This window comes from Cetorhinus maximus, unplaced genomic scaffold (assembly GCF_964194155.1).
Source record: "Cetorhinus maximus unplaced genomic scaffold, sCetMax3.hap1.1 HAP1_SCAFFOLD_522, whole genome shotgun sequence".
Classification (NCBI taxonomy): domain Eukaryota; kingdom Metazoa; phylum Chordata; class Chondrichthyes; order Lamniformes; family Cetorhinidae; genus Cetorhinus; species Cetorhinus maximus.
This window is the reverse complement of record NW_027596464.1, coordinates 240762-262335: the sequence shown is the minus strand read 5'-3', so window position 1 is coordinate 262335 and position 21574 is coordinate 240762. Positions and strand designations below refer to the sequence as shown.

The window sequence follows — 21574 nt, the reverse complement described above, 5'->3', positions numbered from 1 at the left end:
GGTTCTAAAACCCATTGGAGTCTCCGCAGGTAAATTCAAACCTTACCAAATGTTCTTCTTATTATTGCTGATTTCGACCAGGTGTCCACAGAACTCCCGGATCAATGGAAGAAAACGCATCCAAAAATTCTCTTGATTTTTGGACTCTAAGGGAATGAATGGCTATCGGGATCGGGAGGGAAATTGGTTTTGAGGCTGGAGATTCGCCCTGATCTTATTAAGTGACGGAGGAGGCTTGTGGGGCCCTATGAAGTATTTCTGCTACTTTGCTCCTGTTCTATTTGAGTAGCAATACCAGCCAAGGTGATGGGCACTAATATCCTGAGTTCGGTAGATTGGCTCTAGGTGGTTGAAAGTGTCACTTTTCATTGAGTGGTGAAAAATATGCTTTTAAAATCCACTGGGGTTTCCCCAGGAAAGTTCCAATCTTACCGACTGTGCTTCTTATTATTGTTGATTTCAACCAGGTGTCCACAGAACTCTCGGATCAATGGAAGAAAAACATCCAAAAATTCTCCTGATTTTTGGACTCTAAGGGAATGAAGGACGATCGGGATCGGGTGGGAAATTGGTGTTGAGGTTGGGGATCCGCCATGATCTTATTAAGTGACGGAGGAGGCTTGTGGGGCCTTATGAAGTATTGATGCTGCTTTGATTCTGTTCTGTTTCAGTAGTAATGGGCAGTAGCATCCTGAGCTCGATGATTCAGCTGAGTTATTGTAGGTGCTGATTTCAGGTTTCACTCTTTATTGAGGCGTGGTTTCTAATCCCACTGCTGCTAAATTGTCCTATTGGTCGAAAAGATGCCAGCTCACAGTTAAAGCAGGTGTGTGCGGTGTTTCACTTTAATGGGAAGAACGAGGAGACACAATAAAAATATAAATGGCTGTGGAGAAAATGTGGGGTTGTCGAATGAGCTGAATTCCTCTTCCATAAGCTGGCATGGACAGACTGGGCCCAATTTCCTCCTCCTCTGCTGTAGCCATCTATAATTTTATTCCAACAACACTAACCTATCTATAGGACCAATCATCGTGGCCGAGTGGTTCAGGCGATGGAGTCCAGATCCGGTCAAGGCGATGTGGAGTAGATCGTGAGCTTGGTAGCGCAGCTGTAGTGGTTGTTAATGGTTTAAGGTCTCATTCTTTATTGAGGCGTGATTTCAAATCCCACTGCTGCTAAAATTGCACTATTGGTCGAAGAAGTGCCAGCTCACGGTTAAAGCAGTGTTAATGCGGTGTTCACATTAACAGTAACACTGAGGAGAGACAATAAAAATATAAATGGCGACGGAGAAAAGGCGAGATTGTTGAATTAGCTGAATTCCTCTTCCATGAGCTGGCACGGACACGGTGGGCCGAATTTCCTCCTTCCCTTCTCTGCTGTGGCCGCCTATAATCTTATACCAACAAAATTACCCTGTGCATAGGGGCAGTCATTTAGACGATGGAGTCCAAATCCATTGGGGTTTCCTGCTTCTCATTATTCCTGGTTTTAACTCTGTATCCACAGAGTTAATTGTCGGTTACATTGAATAAAATCCGTCAAAACAAGCGGGCGTTTTCCTCCTTCTGTTCATTCACGAAACCTGCAGTGCAAATGGAGCAAAACTTGGTGTCATGCTTGCTTTCTGGGCGTTTGTCTCTCCTTAGAGACAAACCCTTGCCCTCTGTCACTCTCGGTGTCTATCCCTGTGTGTGTTCCTCTGTGTGTGTCAATGTGATTCAGTTTCCCGAGGAGCTGAACACATTTTTACCATCACAAACTTATTCACATTAGTTGTGCAGCTTCAGATGAAAATGTTACAGAGAAAATTATCAAGATGAAAGATACAAGAGGAGTTTGCGATGTTTGGAAGGAGGTTCAGCTAAGAAGTGGAAGGTGTGAATGATGGTATTGACGATTGACAGGAATGTATTGCAACCTTGGGGCTTGTGTATAAGACATAGGAGCTGAAATTAGGCCATTCGGCCCATCGTGTCTGCTCCGCCATTCAATCATGGCTGATAAGTTTCTCAACCCCATTCTCCCGCCTTCTCCCCGTAACCTTTGATCCCCTTACCAATCAAGAACCTTCGATTACCTTCTACACTTTGAAGTTCAGAACCAGCTGAGGCTGCAGGTGGAAAGCAACAGTTATCTCCATGTATGTTGGAATATGGGATACTTATGTCATGTGTGCCCGGCTAGTTCAACTGGTAGATCAAAGGCTCTTAATCTCAGTGTCGTGGGCTCGGCGCACGTTGAGTGCAGCTTCTTTCAAACAAATAACCACCAACCTCTGTTCCTTTGAAACTGGCACACGACGGACATTCACCACTGATTCAAAGCACTTCCATGTCACATCTCTTTCTGTCTCACCTCCAGCTCTCTCCGCCCTTCCAGGAGCTGTTTGACCACACACAGTCAGTTAGTGCGAGCATAATACACAACGTGATCGGTTTACAGATAACAGGCTAAAGAGACACCAGGATCTTCCTGATTCTCCAGGTACTGATTACAGGAATGTGCACAGTGCCGATTATCCACAGTCACACACTCCTTCCAGTCTTGTCTACGTTGTTCAGCTTTGAAATTTCTCGCATTTTCGCACTGGATTTCAATGTAAAGAAAACAGAGCTGTGATAAGCTTATATTGTTCAGCAGATATACTGCACGAAGTTACATAACAGGCTGATGATAACAGTGCTCTTTGGTCGAGGTGAGCTCCAGTGAAGGATTGGCACCATTAATGTGTCGTTCAATTAGTCTTGTGATTGGTTGATCCATCAGGAGTGATATTTTTGTCAATGCAAACAGTAGGCACCAGAATTTGCCCTTCTCCCACCCATATTTTGCCTGGCACCACCATCCCTATGGCCAGTGCTTTGCAAACAGCCCTTCTCTTGTCCTTCTTTCACTCCGCTTCTGTCTTTGTTCCCGGCCTGTTCTAAGTGTGATATTTCCAGCTCTGAGGCTAAACTTAAACTGATTCTGGTGGAGCTGCTAAATGTTTTCAATCAATAAGTAATTAATACTCATTTTGACAATTCCACAAGATCAATAAAACTGCATTCCCTGACCGGGAATCGAACCCGGCCGCAGCGGTGAAAATGCCGAATCCTGACCACTAGACCACCAGGGAAACTGGCAAATTTTCGTTTCCGTTTCATTTATTGACGCTGCTTTTATCCATGTTTCCATTTTAAATGCAATGAATTCTTCAGTCAATTACAACAACGGTTTCTGTGAGCTGGGACATGAAATTGACAGTGAGGTGAAATATCCCCACAAGCTGCTCATGTGTAACTGTCAATTTCCTAAACCCACCAACCTGATCACTGCGGCTGTTGTGAAACTGACAAGGGAACATATGGCAGACATTCATCACTGAAAGTAACTGACACACTTCTAAACACTTTCATGTCGCATCTGTTTCTGCTTCTGTCCCTGCCTCGCCTCCAGCTCCCTCTGCCCGTCTAGCTACCAGGTCATTTAGCTGCTTGATGCAGACACAGTCAGTTCATGAACCCAAGCTTTCCCTGGAAAGCAGGGACAGAGAATGTGGGACCCAATGATTTTAGAAAGAATGAGTTTGCTGATGACATGGTAAAGATAATCTGGGATCTCATCTTCCTGATTCTCCCAGACACTGAAGACAGGAATGTGCAGAGTGCCGATTATCCACAGTCGCAGGCTCCTTCCAGTCTTGTGCACGTAGTTGAGCTTTGAACCCACTCGCAAAAGTGGATTATAAAATGGCAGAATAAGTGTGAAAGAAGTGGTGTTTGGGAAATATCAAATTATAGAAAGTTACAGCAAAGAAAGAGGCCATTCGGCCCTGTGTGCTGCTTTCAAAGAACACCAAAGAAGAGTCACACGGAATTGAAACATTAACTTTATTTCTCTCTCCAGAAATATTGCCAGACATGCTGAATTTCCAACATTTTCTGTTTTCACTCAGATTTCCCGCATCCACAGTATTTTGCTTTTATCTCTGGGTTTCTAGCCCAGTGACAATGCCAATACGCCATCTCCTGAATGCTCTGATTTGATATGAACATGTTCTCCCTCAGGAAGTGCTGTTAGTAGCGGACGAGTGTTGAGGGCGATGGTTCTGACATCCATCGGGGTTTCCCCAATGTTGTTTTGCTGACTGCGGTTATCATTATTCCCGATGTTGACCAACAGAATTAGTTATCGGATAAATAGAATCAAACAAAAACTTCTGCGCTTTCTTATTTCCATTCATCTGCAAGGATTTACGAAATCTGCAGACGGAAATGGAGTAAAACTGAGCGAGTTTGGAGACATCCTATCTTTCTGGGTGTTTGTCTCTCCTTAGGCCTCTGTCACTGTCGATGTGTATGTCTGTGAGTGTCCCGCTGTGTGTGTCAATGTGGTTCAGTTCCTCATTTTTAGCAATCCCCACTTTATTCACCTTACTTGTGTGGCTTCATATTAAAATCGTACAGAGAAAATAAAAACCGGTTTAAAAGGTTCAAGAGGAATTTTCTTTCTGTATTTCTGAGTGGAGACTGTTCAGTTATTAAGTGTCCGTATGTTACAAAGCGGAGGGAGATTGAAATTTTCACTGAGCAACATTTAAACAGACACCGAGTCCTTGTGGCCGAGTGGTTAAGGCAATGGACACATCGAGAGAATGAATTTGTAAATACAAACAGTCCAAACTGATACCCCTCGGACATGAGGAACTGTATTTCTTCTCGAAGCTGTTCCACGTGTGACATTTGCAGCTCTGATGTGAAACTCCAACTCTCTCTCCACTGATTCGGGCGGAGCTGCTGTGCGTTTTCCGTTTTTAATCAATAAGTAAATCACGCCTGTTTTAACAGTTTGTACCAGATCAATAAACCTTCATTGCCTGGCCGGGAATTGAGTCCGGACTACGGCGGTGAAAGGGCCGAATCCTCACCTCTAAATCACGAGGAAAGTTGTCTATAACTCTTGCAACGTGCTTTATCTGGGCCACAATTGCCATTTTTCAGACACTTTCACCAGAGGTGTTTTTAAGGGGTAGCTGCAGTGAAGGATTGGCACCAATAAAATGTCGTTCAACTGGTCTGGTTCCAAATCCTGCTCAGGAATTTAAGAAAAACTTTGAGTTTGCTCAGTGTCCTGACTTCAAAAGCGAGAATGTAAAAAAGTACATTCCCCCAAGCGTGTAATAAAATGTCGGAATGACTGGGAAATTATGCTGGGAAACATAAAATTGTAGACAGTTACAGCAAAGAAAGAGGCCATTCGGCCTGGCGCGCTGCCTTCAAAGAGCAGTTGTGATTGATTGGTCAGGAGTGATATTTGTGTCAGTGTAAACAGTCGGCAGTAAAATCTCTCACATTACCGCGGCAGACATTCATCACTGAAAACAACTGACACACGTCAACTTCTGCCGCTTTCATGTCGCATCGTTAACTTTCTGTTCTCCCTTTCAGGCATTTCCAGGTCTATCAAATATTATCCATGCAGAACGTTGTCCTGTTCCTAGTTCCACTAGGAGACTTACTGTGCGTCGGATAGCTAAAGTGGCTCCACAGCTCAGTGGTTTAGAGCACTGGTCTTGTAAACCAGGGGTCGTGAGTTCAATTCTCACTGGGGCCTGCTATTAATTTTTATGAAATTTGGTAACAAGGTAAACTTTGAGCACAGCACTGTAAAGAGATTAAAGCTGGAAATACAAAACAAAAAAAAAAATACCTGGAAAAACTCAGCAGGTCCGACAGCATCTGCGGAGAGGAATAAAGTAAACGTTTCGGGTCCGTATGGCTCTTCAACAAAACCTGTATCGTAAGGTCATGTCAGTGGGCAACAAGATGGCAGATGGATTATAATGTAGGCATGTGCGATTATGTTCACTTGGTTATAAAAATGAGAATAACAGAATGCTTTTAAAATGTGAGAAATTTGTAAGTGCTGATGTTCAAAGAAACTTGGCTGTGCTTGTACAAGCAATGTGGAAAGCTAGCATGCAGGATCAGCATGTTGGCCTTTATTGCAAGGGGATTGGAGAGCAAGAATAAAGAGGTATTGCTACAGGGTTTTGGTGAGACGGTATTTGGAATCTTGTGTGCTGTTTTCATCTCCATATTTATAAAAGAATAGACTTGCATTGGCGACGGTGCAGGGAAGGTTCACTAAATTGGTCTCTGGAATCTATTCTCTGGAGTTTAGAAGAATTAAAGCCAATCTGATTGAAACCTGTAAAATTCTGAGAGGGCTTGATAGGGTAGACACAGGGATTGTTTCTGCTGGTCAGGGAGTCTAAAACACTGGGGCACAGTCTCAGGGTAAAGGGTCGATAATTTCAGGCTGAGATGAGGAGAAATTATTTCATCCAAAGGGTTGTGAACCTTTGAATTCTCTACCCAGAGGGTTGTGGATGTTCCATCATTGAATACATTTAAGGCTGGGATGGACAGATGTTTGGTCTCTCGGGGGACTAAGGGATATGGGGAACGGGCAGGATAATGGAGTTGAAGCCAAGATCAGTCATGATCGAATTGAATGATGGGACAAGCTCGATGAGCCGTGTGATCTACTCCTGCTTCTATTTCTTGTGATCATAAGTATAATAAAAACAGAAAGTATTGGAAGTTCTCAGAAGGTTTGACAGCAAATGTGAGGGGAGAAACAGAGTGAAGGTTTTGAGTCTAATTTGACACTTTTTCAAACCATAAATTGGCTGCTAGTTATGACATTTTGCACAACATCAAGACAGAATTGAACCCAGGCGGTGAAAGCACCGAGGCTGAACCACTAGAGTGTTACCTTCCAACTGAAGGTTTAATGGTTTAAGAAAACCTAGGGTCAAGTAGACTCCCTCTCTTCCTGCTTCTACTCATATTACCGACATAATTCTGCTTTGTGTCCTTTGGCTGCAAGGAAATGTTGTCCAATCTTTGCCAGCCCTGCTGTTATTCGGTAAGTTCTCACACAAGGATTGCGTGTCTCCAAATATTGCGTGCAGTTCTGGAATCCGCGTCATAGGAAGGGTGTGATTGCACTGGAGAGAGTGCAGAGGAGATTTACCAAGATGTTGCCTGGGCTGGAGAGTTTTAGTTATGAGGAGAGATTAGATAGGCTGGGGTTATTTTTCTTGGAGCAGAGGAGATTGAGCGGGGACATGATTGAGGTGTATAAAATTATGAGGGGCATAGATAGAGTAGACAGGAAGGAACATTCCCCCTTGGTGGAGGGATCAATAACCAGGGAGGATATATTTAAGATAAAGTGAAGGAGGTTTAGAGGGGATGTGAGGAAGAATTATTTCACCCAGAGGTTAGTGGAAATCTGGAACTCACTGCCTGAAAGAGTGGTAGAGGCAGAAGCTCTCATAACATTCAAAAAGTATTTGAATGTGCACTTGCAATGCAATGGCATAGAAGGCTATGGGCCTAGTGCTGGAAAATGGGATTAGGACAGTTAGGTACTTGTTTGACGGCGCAGATTCGATGGGCTGAAGGACCTCTTTCTGTGCTGTAGACCTCTATGACCCTATGACTAAATAGATTTATGAATATTCATTTCAAATATAGCAAGAAACTGAAACAAATATGTGCATAACATCCAACCTATTAGAAAGATTGGGTTCAAAGCAACGGATAGAAATTGACTGTCAAATTGCATATATAGAACTGGAACACACCATCACAACGAAGGAATCCATTGTCTGTTAAAATGTTGCTCAGTGAAAATTTCAATCATCCTCCGCTGTGTAACATACAGGCACTGAGTCAATAAGCAGTCTCCACTCAAATAAACACAAAGGGTCAATCTCCTCTTGCAACTTTTCAACCTGTTGTTATTCTCTGTACCATTTACCATGAAGATATATAAAGAAAGTGAATAAGGTTTGCGATTGTAAAAAATGTGTTCACCCCTCGGGGAACTGAACCACATTGACACACACAGAAATATACAACGTGAGTGGTAGCGAGCAAGGGTTTATCTCTAAGGACAGAAAAAACTCTCAGAACGCAAGAATGGCACAAATTAGCTCAGTTTTGTATCATTTCTGACTGTAAATTCCGTGAATTCTTATGGATCAATAGAAATGAAGCAACACGGAAGTGAAGCAGGAAAAACACACGGGAGTGTTTGGAAGGTGCTGATTCCATTTAACCAATAGTTCATTCTGGAGGCAGCAAAACAAAGGAACAGCGAGAACCACAGTCAGCAGGACTCTAACCCACGTGGAGAGGCCCCAATGGATTTAAAACCCATCCCTTTAACCACGGCTGCAGGCCTTATACTAGCGTCATTGTTGTTCATGTAAAATCATGGAATGTTTACAGCAGAGAATGAGGGCATTCAGCCCCACCTATTCCCAGTCACCCTGCAATTACGACAGCCTCCCTTGTTCTACCTACCAAGACGAACTACATCATATGCCAAATACCCCAAGCCTATTCTAAGGGATTTGATGAAACATCTGAAAGACAAACCAACTGAAACTTTGGCAATAGTGGGATTAAAATCCATGACTTAATAGGAACTGGTGCTTAAATCCAGAGCCTGAGACCACTTGCATACGCTACTGCTGGCAATATGATAGCAACCATTGCCTTGATTGGTAACGTAACAAATATCAACAGGAATAGACCATTTTGTCTTTCGAGCCCCTCACTGTACCATAAAATCAGACCCCAAAACCACATAGAGACCATTCAGCCGGGTCAGAGGAACATAGGCCATTCAGCCCTTTGACCCTGCTCAACCATTCGTTAAGATCAAGGCTGATATGTTTGTGGTCTCAACTCCACTTTCCTGTCTGTCTGTCCGTCCCCACCCCCACCCTCACCGCCCCCCATAACCATTGACTCCCTTCTCTCCCAAAAATCTGTCCAAACCAGCCTTGAAATTCCTCAGACTAAGGACCCTCTGAAAAAACAAAAAAAAATTTTTCATCTGCGTCAGAAAAGGGAGGCCTCTTCCTCTTCTGGAATTAACTCACCTGACCCCACTCCCCTACCTTTTCCCTAAACATGTTGCAGTATTTGATCCAATTCCCTTTTGAATTCCGCTGCTGAATCTGCCATCCCCACACTCTCTATCTAACCCAGCCTCCGGATCCATCCCTACCAGGTCGCCATGTGGAAATGCATGGTGACCCTGCACTGAAGAACAGGACCCAGGCATACTCAGCTACTTGACAACAGAACAACATGAAGTGACTATTGTGGAAAATTGAATGAGACAACATTTTAAATCATCAAGATATTGACACACACTCCATAGAGAAACTGGCTTTCAAACAATCAGGATAGAATTAAACACACCAGTACCTATCAGAGGGAGTAAAATTAAAGTGAAGAGGGAAACAAACTCTAGATTTAGAAAATATCCACAAGGTGGATGAAGGTGAATAGTGAGCTAGAGAATCTTTAAAGTCCGTGCATGAACTTCTGTTTGAACCAGATGTATTTACCAATGTCAATAATTTAAAATTGTGTGAGATGATCTGCAGGTGGGGAGGATGAATCTCAGTCGATAGTTAACACATTTAGTGGATAAAGTTTTCAAATTTGCTCTTGGTGGCAGCTCAAGGGTTAGTGTTGCTGATTCTGATCGTTCCAGTAGCTTTAGTATGTTATCCACGGTTTGTCATAAAGAAATTAGGAAAACAAGCTCGTAGCTTAGAAATAGTGAGGTTAGTCAGAAATCAGTTGTGAGAAATCAATAAGGATATTCCCTTCTCAAGGTGGTTAGATCTGTAAGAAATCACTGCCTAATAACCTTATAAAATCTTCAGAAGTGTATTGAATATTGTACGAATGGCTCCTCCTCTCCCTCTCTCTCTCGCTTAGGAAGAAAGACTCCTGGCTTGACAAACATAGGACAACATATCCCAATGTTATCTCATAGGGATGGACTCAGGAGTTAGGGAATGGAATTTGTACTGGTGACTGAAGACAATGGCTTTGATCTTCCCAATTATTAAAAGGTGCAAATTTCTGCTAATCCTGTACGGAATGTTGGATAAGCAGTTTGATAATTTAGTAACAGTGAAGGAATGGAGAGGGATGGTGGTGAGGTAGAGCTGGGTGTTGTCAGTGTACATGTGAAAACTAACATGATGCTTTTGGATGATGTCACCTCGTGGCAGCATGGAGATGAGAAATAGGAGGTATCAAGGATAGATCCTTTTTTTAGGATGGATGATGACGGTGGATTTAAAGGTGAGAGGGACAGTACCAGAAGAGAGGGAAAAAAACATGAACAATATCAGCCAACATGGAGAAGTTGAATGGTCAGCAGTTCAGTGGGAATCGGGTCACTGGAGCAGAAGGCGAGTCTCATGGACAAGATGAACACTGAAAGGTTATGAAGGGAAATAGGAAACTGGAGAAAGATCTAAGTTCAGATCTCGGACATGGGGGATCTTTAGAGACAGTTGTCCCGGTGGGCTAGTGGAAGGGAGGGAAGCAGCAGAGGCAGCTGATCGGATTGACTCAATCTTAGTGACAAAGAAGCTGCATGAGCTCCTCACACTTGCTGTTGGAGGTGAGAACAGAACAGGCATGGGAGAGAGAGAGAGCACTTCAAAAGGAACTAACTTCTGTAGAGAAATGAAAAAGACTCGACACACTCTGTGTTTGACACAAAGCTAATTTATTTGACTTTTATCCAGAATTTTAACCCCTATAACTGGGTTGAAGTTTATTAACATCAGCAGAAACAGACCCCATAGAACATGGTTCAGTCCCAAATGTGATTAACAGCAAAATCCAATCACTGTAGTTACTTGTCAACTTGAGTTAATGTTTCGAGTCCATGTGACTCTTCTGAAGAAGAGTCTATGTGGACTCAAATCGTAAACTTTGTTTTTCTGTTCACAGATGCTGCCAGACCGGCTGAGTCTTTCTACACTTTGTTTTATTTCAGATTTCCAGCATCTGCAGTATTTTATCTTTATACTTGTGAACTGGTTGTTATCACTGAAGTGTGGATGAACAACCAAATGACTTGCCACACTCGGAGCGTGAGAACAGCCTCTCCCCAGTGTAAATTCACTGGTGTACAGTGAGGTCAGAGGATTGCCTGAAGCCAGGCCCATTATGAGAGCACCTCAACGGTCTTTCGTCAGTCTGAACATGTTAATAAGGCATCAGTTGCCTGGAACATTTCTAGCACTTCCCGCAGTCCGGGCATTTAAAATGCCTCATCAGTGTGAACTCACTCGTGTGTCTGCAGATGGGACAACTGAGTGAATCGCTTTCCACAGTTGGAGCAGTTGAATGGTCTCTCGTCAGTGTCAACATGTTGATGGGAACCAATGAACATTCTCCACTCTCACAATCCGCTGCTTCCGGCTTCTCTCCGGCACCAACCTCAAGCAAAGAGAGCAGGAGACTCCGAGCATGCGCCATCCACCCGGACAACCCGCGGCAGATAGAGCGGTTTCTGAGGCGCACGGGGTTGTGGGTAATCAGGCCGCCATTAGAGACCTCGTCTCAGTTAATCTTTGCCTGAAACTGGGAAAGCAAGGGGAAGGTTCAATTCGCATCGGGATAGAAAATAAGAAAGATCAAGTTCCAACTCCTGCCATTCGGACTAGAGATGATAAGGGACAAAAAGGAGGATTTACACATGGGGGCAAATGGCATAGCCGAGAGTCGAAATGAATACTTTGCAACTGCCTTTACAAAGGAAGAAAATGCTACCAAGAACATGGTGAAAGAGGAGGTGATTCAGATTCAGAAAGGTTTAAAATTGAATTCGAGGAGATATTAGATAGGTTACCAATACTTAAAGTTGTGAAACAAAAACAGAACATTCTGGAAAAACTCAGCCGGTCTTACAGCATCTGTGGAATGAAAAAATAAACAATTAATGTTTCGAGTCCGTATGACTTACTGTTTTGTTCTCCCTCCGCAGATGCTGTTAGACCTACTGAGTTTTTCCAGCATTTTCTGCTTTTGTTTCAGAATTCCAGCATCTGCAGTATTTTGCTTTTACTTTAAAGTTGTGAAATCACCTGAGCCAAAAGAGATGCACCCAAGGATCCTGGGAGAAATAAGAGTGAAATTTACAGAGGCGGTGGCCATAATATTTAATTGTGCCTTAGACTCAGGTGCCAAAGGGCTCGAAAATTGCAAAAGTTACACCCTTGTTCCAGAATAGGTGTAAGGATAAGCCCAGCAACTGCAGGCCAATTACTTTAACTTCAGTGGTGAGAAACATCTAGAAACTATAATTTGGACGAAGTTAGCAGTCACATGGACAAATGCAGGTTAATAAAGGAAAAACAACATGGACTTCTCAAGAGAAAATCATGTTTAACTTCCTGGAGTTTTTTGAAGAGGTAACAGAGAGGGTTGATGAGGGCAATGCTCTTGATATAGTGTACATGGACTTTCAAAAGTCACTTCGTACAGGGCTGCTCAACAGACTTTTAAGCAAAGTTATAGCTCGTGGAATAAATGGGACAGTAGCCACATGGATACGGAATTGGCTCAGTGGAAGGAAACAGAATGTAGTTAATGGATGTTTTTTAGGCTGGTGGAAGGTTTGTAATGGTGTTCCCCAGGGGTCAGTGTTGGGACTCGGGCTTTTCCTGATATATATTAATGACCTAAATCTTGATGTAAAGGGAAAAATTTCAAAGTTTGCAGAAGATACAAAAGGGGTTGAAGGAGAAAGGGACCTGGGTGTATATGTCCATAAGTCATTGAATGTGGAAGGAGAGTGATTGAGAGAGTGATTAATAAAATATACAGTATCCTGGGTTTTATTAATAGGGGCATAGAGTAGAAGAGAAGAAGGTCATGTATAAGTCACTCGCTTGGCCTCAGGTGGTTTATTGCATCCATTTCTGGGCAGCACACTTCAGGAAGGATGTGAAGGCATTGGAGAGGGTGCAGAAAAGATTCACAAGCTTGATTCCAGGGAGGAAGGACAGCACATCAGAAGATAAATTGGAAAAAATTAGGACAGTTTTCATTAGAGAAAAGGAGGCTGGGAGGATATTTGGCAGAGTTATTCAAAATCAAGTGGGGGCTGCACAGAGTAGATAAGGAGAAACTGTTCCCACTCATCAAAGGATTGAGAACAGGAGGGCATAGTTTTAAAGTGATCAGTAAAATAATCAACAATGATATGAGAAAAATCCTTTCACGCAGTATCTGGTTAGGGTCTGGAATGCTTTGTGTGGGAGTGTGGTGGAGGCAGGTCCAATTGAAGCATTCAGGCAGGAATTAGGCTATTATCCGAAAAGGAAGAATATACAGGTTTATGGGGGAAAGGCAGAAGAATAGGACTGGTTGAGTTGCTGATTCGGAGAGCCAGTGCAGACACGATGGGCTAAATGCCAAGCGCCAAACCAAATCTATAACGTGGTAAAAATTATTGGTTCATTCTGACAGTCAATCTCTATCAATATGTTTGTAACAGAGCAACATTCCATTGTTCTCCCAGATTTACATTCTAACAGGAAGTTCCAGGTGTTTGTAGCGCTGTGATCTTGTGGTGTGGACAATAACATCGTCAATGTTATTGTCCACACCACAAGATCACACATCAATCTTGTGGAAAGTGTCTGATACATCCAGAGTGATATGGTCTGCAAAATGCAATCTGTGTGAGTCATTGGAATATGATTGTGTAATAGTTCAATGTGATCTGACCACTCACTGAGTGAGTCCGTATAAGTGTAACATAGATACACACAGCTTGTGTCATAGTTCAGTGAGACCTGACTACTTAATGAGTGAGTCTGTATGAGGGTGAGATTCTGCTAACATAGACATTACAAACTAAGAATGACAAGGTCCATCTCCTACCATTTGCATCCTGCAATAATGGACCTGTTGGCAAATTCTTGGGAATTAATCTGTTTCAATAAGTCTGTCACAAACTAACACCCTGTTGTTCTGCTGTGCTTTATATTTTAATGGGCATTAGCAGACATATTTATTGCTATGAGCTTGGGTAGTGGCTATGTCTTCACTCTACTCTGTTGATCTGATCAAGAAGGGCTGCTGCAGAAAGAAGGACTTGGTCTGTCAGACGCGGTCACTGTGAAAGTGATAATGAAACATCTGTGTGTCAAAGTTCAGTGACACCTGATCACTTACCGAGTGTGAGTCAATGAAAATGTAACTCAAATAATCTCAGCTCCTGCAGGTGATTCTCTGGCTACAATGACATAGATAAGAAAGGAATCAGGAGCATGTAGTCCCACCCAGCTGAACACCAGTGGAGAGGCATTGGAGGAGGATGGTTCAGTCAGTGGTGTCAAAGACCACAGACAGGCCAAGAAGGACAATGAGGGAGAATTTACCTTTGTCACATTCACAGAGGATGTAATTTTTGACTTTGATGAGAGCTGTTTCAATATTGTGGCAGGGGCAGTTTTCTTATTGGAGGGATTGAACCATGGAGTTCCATTAAAGATTGGCATGGATTTTGGAGGTGACCAGGACTTTGGAGAGAAAAGGGTGGAGAGAAATGGGGAGATAGTTTGCAAGGTCATTGGGGTCAAGGATTGGTTTTATTGCGGAGGGAGTGATGATGGCAGATTTAAAGGAGAGGGAACGTGCTTCAAAGGAACTAACTTGTGTTCGAGATATTAAAAAGACTCAACGCACTGTGTTTAACACAAAACTGGTTTATTTGATTTTTATACAGAATATTAACCAGAATGACAGGGCTGGAGTTTATTAACATCAGCAGAAACAGACCTCAATGAACATGTCCTGGATGTGATTAACAGGAAAATCCAATCACTGCAGTTACTTACGAAATCACTGGTGTTTCACCCAGTTAGCTGACCGAGTGTTGGAAGGGATTCACTCAGAGCAGGTGAACAGTCTCTCCCCATTGTGAGCTAGCTGGTGCGTCAGCAGGTGGGATGACTGAGTGAATCCTTTCCCACACTTGGAGCATCTGAACGGCCACTCCCCCATGTGAACTCACTGGTGTACAGCGAGTTGAGAGGATCACCTAAACCCAGTCCCACAGTGAAAGCACCTAAGTGGTCTCTCATCAGTGTGAACCAATTGATGGGACACCAGTTCGCCAGAACTTTTAAAGCACTTTTTGCAGTCTGGACATTTAAAAGGTCTCTCATCAGTGTGAATTTATTGATGTGTCTTTAGATGGGATGATTGAGTAAATCTCTTCCCACACTCGGAGCAGCTGAACAACTTCTCCCCAGTGTGAACTCGCTGTGAACCAGGTTGTTTGAATGGGCGAATTTTTTCCCACACTCGGAGCAGCTGAATGGCCTCCCCTCAGTGTGAATTTGTTCATGTCTCAGCAGGCTGGATAACTGAGTGAATCCCTTCCCACACTCCGTACAGGTGAACAGTCTCTCCCCAGTGTGAATTTACTGGTGCCTCAGCAGGGTGGATAACTGAGTGAATCCCTTCTCACGTACAGGTGAATGGCCTCTCCCCAGTGTGGACTCGCTGCTGTATGGTGAGTTCAGATAAACGCCTGAACCCAGTCCCACAGTGAGAGCATCTGAACGGTCTCTCGTCAGTGTGAAGATGCTGGTGCGCCAGCAGGTTGGATGAGTCAGTGAATCCTCTCTCACACTCGGAGCAGGAGAACGGTTTTTCCCCAGTGTGAACCCGCTGGTGTATCACCAGGCTGGATGACTGAGTGAATCCTTTCCCAGAAATGGAGCAAGTGAACGGTCTCTCCCCCGTGTGAACTCTCTGGTGCCTCAGCAGGTTGGATGAATTAATGAATCCCTTCCTACACTCTGGGCAGGTGAACAGCCTCTCCCCAGTGTGACTGTCTCGATGAGTTTCCAGCTGAACTGCATAAGTGAATCCCTTCCTACAATCTGCACGTTTCCACAGCTTCTCCCCATTGTGACTGCAGTTATGTTCTGATAGGCCAGATGATCGGCTGGTCTCATCCACACACAGAACACGTGTACGGTTTCTCCCCACTGTGAACAGTGCTTTTTCCTTCCATTTTCAAAATCCAATGATATTCAGGTTACCACAAATTTGGCGAATCCATCAGATCCTGATGTGATGTTTTATTTCACTTCCCCAAATTAAAATCCTCCCCTCCTAATAGTCTGTGAAACTGATTTAAAACAGAAAAAAAGGAGTGAGAGAGAACCCACAAAAACACAAAGGCAGGTTGTGAAATGGAGCTGAATTAATCTGGGAATTTGTGGGGCCGGCACTGGGAAAATGTGACCATGAAAGCTGCTGGATTGTCATAAAAACCCAACAGGTTCACTAATGTCCTACAGGGAAGGGAACCTGGCACTCGGTCTGGGCCTACACAAGACTCTGGACTCCATCGGAGCAAATAGAGAGAGAGGTTGGAGAGGTATTGGATAAAACAAAGGGATAAACTTTAAATCTCCATCCCTAGAAGGACCAGGGTAACAGGTGTAGGTGAACACCATCACCTACAAGTTCCCCTCCAAGTCACACACCGTCCTGACTTGTCTGACATCCAGCACTGGATTAACAGAAATTTCCTCCATTTAAATATTGAGAAGACGAAAGCCATTGTCTTCAGTCCTCGCTACAAACTCCACTCCATAGTCATTGGCTCCATCCCTCTACCTTGCTGGGAGTTGGAGCAGAGCCGACCTGTGGGAGATACTCGGGAGATGAGAAGAGCCTAGAAATACAGGTCGGGGATTCGAGTGAGGCCTACCTTGCTGGGAGTCAGAGCAGAGCAGACCTGCAGGAGACAGTGGGGAGCTGAGGAGCCCCTATAAATACAGATGGGGGATTTGAATGAGGAGTGTCTATAAATACAGACTGAGGATTCGAGTGAGGAGTGTCTATAAATACAGACAGGATATTTGAGTGAGGAACACATATAAATACAGACCGGGGATTTGAGTGAGGAACGCCTATAAATACAGACCGGGGATTTGAGTGAGGAGCGTCTATAAATACAGACCGAGGATTTGAGTGAGGAGCGTCTATAAATATAGAGTGAGGATTTGAGTGAGGAGTGTCTATAAATACAGACTGAGGATTCGAGTGAGGAGTGTCTATAAATACAGACAGGATATTTGAGTGAGGAGCGTCTATAAATACAGAGTGAGGATTTGAGTGAGGAGTGTCTATAAATACAGACTGGGGATTTGAGTGAGGAAAGTTTATAAATACAGACGGGGGATTTGAGTGAGGAGCGTCTATAAATACAGACGGGGGGTTTGAGTGAGGAACGTCTATAAACACAGACGGGGTATTTGAGTAAGGAACATCTATAAATACAGACGGGGGATTTGAGTGAGGAGCGTCTATAAATACAGACGGGGGATCTGAGTGAGGAATGGGCTATTTCACTGTTGCAGCTGCTGTGAGGCAGCAGGAGAGGGGGGAAAGAGGCAACTGTGATGTCACAGGAAGCTGGTACGTTGATTGGTTGGTAAGTGCTCAGTCTAAGGGACAGTGTGTGAGAAACCAGGTTAGGACAAGCGAGTTCGGGTAGATCTATAAATAAAAATAACTAAAACTTTACAATCATAAACCAAAATTTGAAAACTTTAAAACTCAAATAAAACAACAAATATTTTAAACAAGCAATAAAATAGAGTTACTTAAATCAACATCTAATACACATCCCTTGTAGTTAAGAAGCATATAATCTTTAGTTGTCAGTGGTACTAGCATTCAGTAAACACAGTAAATTGTAGCATACATAGGAAGAAAGTAATTAAAGTAAATTAACTAAATAACATAAGTTAGAATGGTAGGACAGGGGTTATGTTGCAGCTGTGACATGTGGGAGCTTTTGGACGCCAAGGCGATCCATGACAAACACGTCTGCAGGAAGTGTAAGCAGCTTGAGGAATTCCAGATCAGGATTATTGATCTGGAAATCGAAATGCAGACACTGTGCAACATAAGGGATGGGGAGAAATACCTGGATACTTTGTTCCAGAAGACAGTCACACCTCTTAGAAGAGGGTCATCTGTTTTGATCAGCAGTGAGGGACAGGAGGATGTGACTGTCAGTGAGGCAGGTGATGGGACTGAGCAGGCAGTAGTGGAGGAGTCTCAGACTTTGCAAGTGTCAAACAGGTTTGAGGTGCTCACAACCTGTGTGGATGAAAGTGAAATGTGCAAGGTGGATGAGCTGGCTGGCCATGATACTGTGGTACAGGATGCCATTCACGCAGGGGGAGTAAAAAGGAATGTAGTGGTAGTAAGGGATAGTATAGTGAGGGCATTGACACTGTTTTCTGCAGCAAAAAGTGAGAGTCCAGACGGCTGTGTTGCCTGCCCAGTGCCAGGGTTCGGGACATCTGCTCAGGGCTGGAGAGGGACTTGCAATGGGAGGGGGAGAATCCAGTTGTCGTGGTCCATGTACGTACCAATGACATAGGTAGAACTAGGAAAGAGGTTCTGTAAATTCAGTGTAAGGAGATAGGCACCAAATTATGTAGCAGAAACTCAAAGGTAATAATCTCTGGATTATTACCTGAGGCACGTGCAATTTGGCATCGGGCAAATAAGATTAGCGAGACCAATGCGTGGCTCAAAGATTGGTGTGGGAGAAGTGGGTTCCGGTTTGTGGGGCACTTGTATCTGTGTTGGGGACAGTGGGGGCTGTACCGTTGGGATGGTTTACACCTGAACTGTGCTGGGATGAGTGTCCTTGCAAATCGCATAGTTAGGGAAGTAGAGAAGGCTTTAAACTGAACAAGAGCAGTGAGGGATCAAGCTTGGGTAGAGGTAGCAATTCAAGGTGTAGAGTCAAGACAGGAGAGCAAAATAGTAATATGAGAAATGATGGTCAGAGAATGGCAGGAAAGGACTGAGAGAAAAAGCCTAAGAAGAAATCAACAGTCAAGACTAGATGTTACAACGGTAACAAAAATATAAGACTCAAAGCTCTCTATCTGAATGCACATAGCATTCAAAACAAAGTAAATGAATTGATGACCCACACAGAAGTAAATAAATATGATCTGATAGTAATTATGGAGACGTGGCTGCAGGACAACTAAGATTGGGTCCTTAATATTGAGGGTACATGACATTCAAGGAGAATAGGAAGCTCAGTAAAGGTGTATGGGTAGCATTGTTAATCAAAGAGGGCATTGGTGCAATAGTTAGAGATGACCTTGGATGAGGAGATCAGGATGTAGAATCGGTTTGGGTGGAGATGAGGAATAGTAGGGGAAAAATAGTCATTAGTGGGAGTGGTTGACGGGCCCCTAACAGCAGCCATAGTGTAGGACAAAGTATTCAAGAGAAAATATTGTGTGCTTGTGATAAAGGGACGGCAATAATCATAGGTGATTTTAATCTACACATTAACTGGAAGTATCAGATTGGCAGTAATAGCCTGGGTGAGGAGTTCTTAGAATGCTTTTGAGATAGTTTCTTAGAGCAGCATGTTCAGAAGCCAATCAGAGAGCAGGTTATATTTGACTTGGTATTGTGTAATGTAACGGGATTAAGTAATGACCTCAGAGTAAGGGCACTGCTAGGTAGCAGCGAGCACAATATGGTTGAATTTTACATCCAGTTTGAAAGGGAGAAGAGTGGGTCACAGACTAGTATCTTAAACTTAAATAAGGGCAACTTTGTGGGGATGAAAGCTGAGCTAGCTGAAGTGAAATGGGAAACTAGCCTAGAGGATAGATGAATAGAGAAGCAGTGGCAGGCATTTAGGGGGATATTTCAGAGTATTCAGAATGAATCCCGACCATATAGAAAAATTATAAGGGGAGGACCCACCATCTGTGGTTAACTAAAGAAGTTAAGGAAAGCTTCAAGCTTAAGGAAAAAGCATACAACTCCGCAAAGATGAGCAGCAGGACAGATGATTGGACAGAATATAAAGAACAGTCGAAAATGGCTAAAAGGTTAATCAGGAGAAAGAAATTAGAGTGTGAGAGGAAGTTTGCTAGAAATGTAAAAATGGATAGCAAGTGTTTCTACAGGTGCTTAAAAAGGAAAAGAGTGAGCAAAGTGAGTGTTGGTCCTCTAGAGGGTGACAGTGGGGAGTTAATAGTAGATAAGGAAATGGTGGAAGAAATGAATAATATTTTGCTTCTGTGTTCAATATAAAGGATACAAAAAACATTCCAGTAATAGCTGCAAATCAGAAGGTGACAGGAGAAAGGAACTTGGTGAAATTGAAATCATTGGGGAAATGGTACTGAGCAAATTGAAGGAGCTGCTGATGTCAAGTCTCTGGGACCCAATGAACTACATCCTTGGGTCTTAAAAGAGGCGGCTAATGCGGTAGTCGGTGCGCTGGTGTTAATTTTCCAAAATTCGCTCGATTTTGGAAAGGTTCCATCAGATTGGAAAGTAGCAAATATAACCCCTCTATTCAAGAAGGGAGGGAGGCAGAAAACAGGAAACTATAGGCCAGTTAGCTTGACGTCTGTCGTGGGGAAGTTATCAGAATCAATCATTAAGGAGATTATAGCTGGGCACTTAGAAGAGGTCAAGGCAATCGGGAAGAGTCAGCATGGTTTTGTGAAAGGAAAATCCTGTTTAACCAACTGATTGGAGTTTTTTTGAAGGAGTAACATGCGCAATGGATAAAGGGGAGCCTGTAGATGTACTGTACTTGGATTTTCAGAAGGCTTTTGAGAAGGTGCCACATCAAATTATTATGGAAAATAAAAGCGCATGGTGTAGGGGGTAACTTATTAGCATGGATAGGAGATTGGCTGGCTGGCAGAAAGCAGAGAGTGTGTGTAAATGGGTCTTTTTCTGATTGGCAGGATGTGACGAGTGGAGTCCCACAGGGGTCTGTGCTGGGGCCTCAACTTTTTATGATTTACATCAATGACTTAGAGGAGGGGAGTGAAGACATGGTCGCTAAATTGGCAGATGGCACAAAGATAGCAAGAAAAGTATGTTGTGAAGAGGACACGAGGAGGTTGCAGATGGATATAGATAGGTCGAATGAGTGGCCAAAGATCTGGCAAATGGAGTAAAATGTGGGAAAATGTGAAGTTGGTCACTTTGGCAGGAAGAACAAAAAAGCAGAGTATTGCTTAAATGGAAAATGGCTGCATAATTCTGAGGTGCAGAGGGACCTAGGTGTTCTAGTAAATGAGTCACAAAAAGTTTGTATGCAGGTACAGCAAGTAATTAATAAGGCTAATGGAATGCTATCCTTTGTTAGGAGAGGGGTTGAACATAAAAGTAAGGATGTTATGCTTCAGTTGTACAGGACTGCACCTTGAATTCTGTGTGCAGTTTTGGTCTCCTTATTTAAGGAAGAATATAAATGCATTGGAGGCGGTTCAAAGGATGTTCACTAGATTGATACCTGGAATGCGTGGGCTGTCTTATGAGGAAAGGTTGGACAGACTGGGCTTGTTTCCACTGGAGTTTAGAGGAGGGAGGAGTGATTTGATTGAAGTATACAAGATCTTGAATGGCCTTGACAAGGTGGACATGGAAAGGATGTTTCCTCTTGTGGGTGAGTCCAGAACTAGGGGGCACTGTTTCAAAATTAGGGGGTTGCCCTTTTAGGACAGAGATGAGGATAATTTTTTCTCTCAGAGGGATGTGCGAATGGGAACGCTCTGCCTTAGAAGGCAGTGGAGGCGCGACCATTGAATATTTTTAAGACACAGGTAGATAGATTCTTGTTAGGCAAGGGAATC

The 21574-nt window shown here is 43.3% G+C and overlaps 1 non-coding gene and 1 pseudogene across 1 annotated transcript; one reads left to right on the top strand and one right to left on the bottom strand.

Moving 5' to 3' along the window:
- Positions 1 to 5527: 5527 nt before the first annotated feature.
- trnat-ugu (transfer RNA threonine (anticodon UGU)) lies at positions 5528 to 5601 on the top strand. The gene has a single exon. It is a non-coding gene; the product is annotated as a tRNA-Thr (tRNA).
- Positions 5602 to 15080: 9479 nt separating this feature from the next.
- On the bottom strand, positions 15081 to 18437 carry LOC144673961 (uncharacterized; annotated as a pseudogene).
- Positions 18438 to 21574: the final 3137 nt, after the last annotated feature.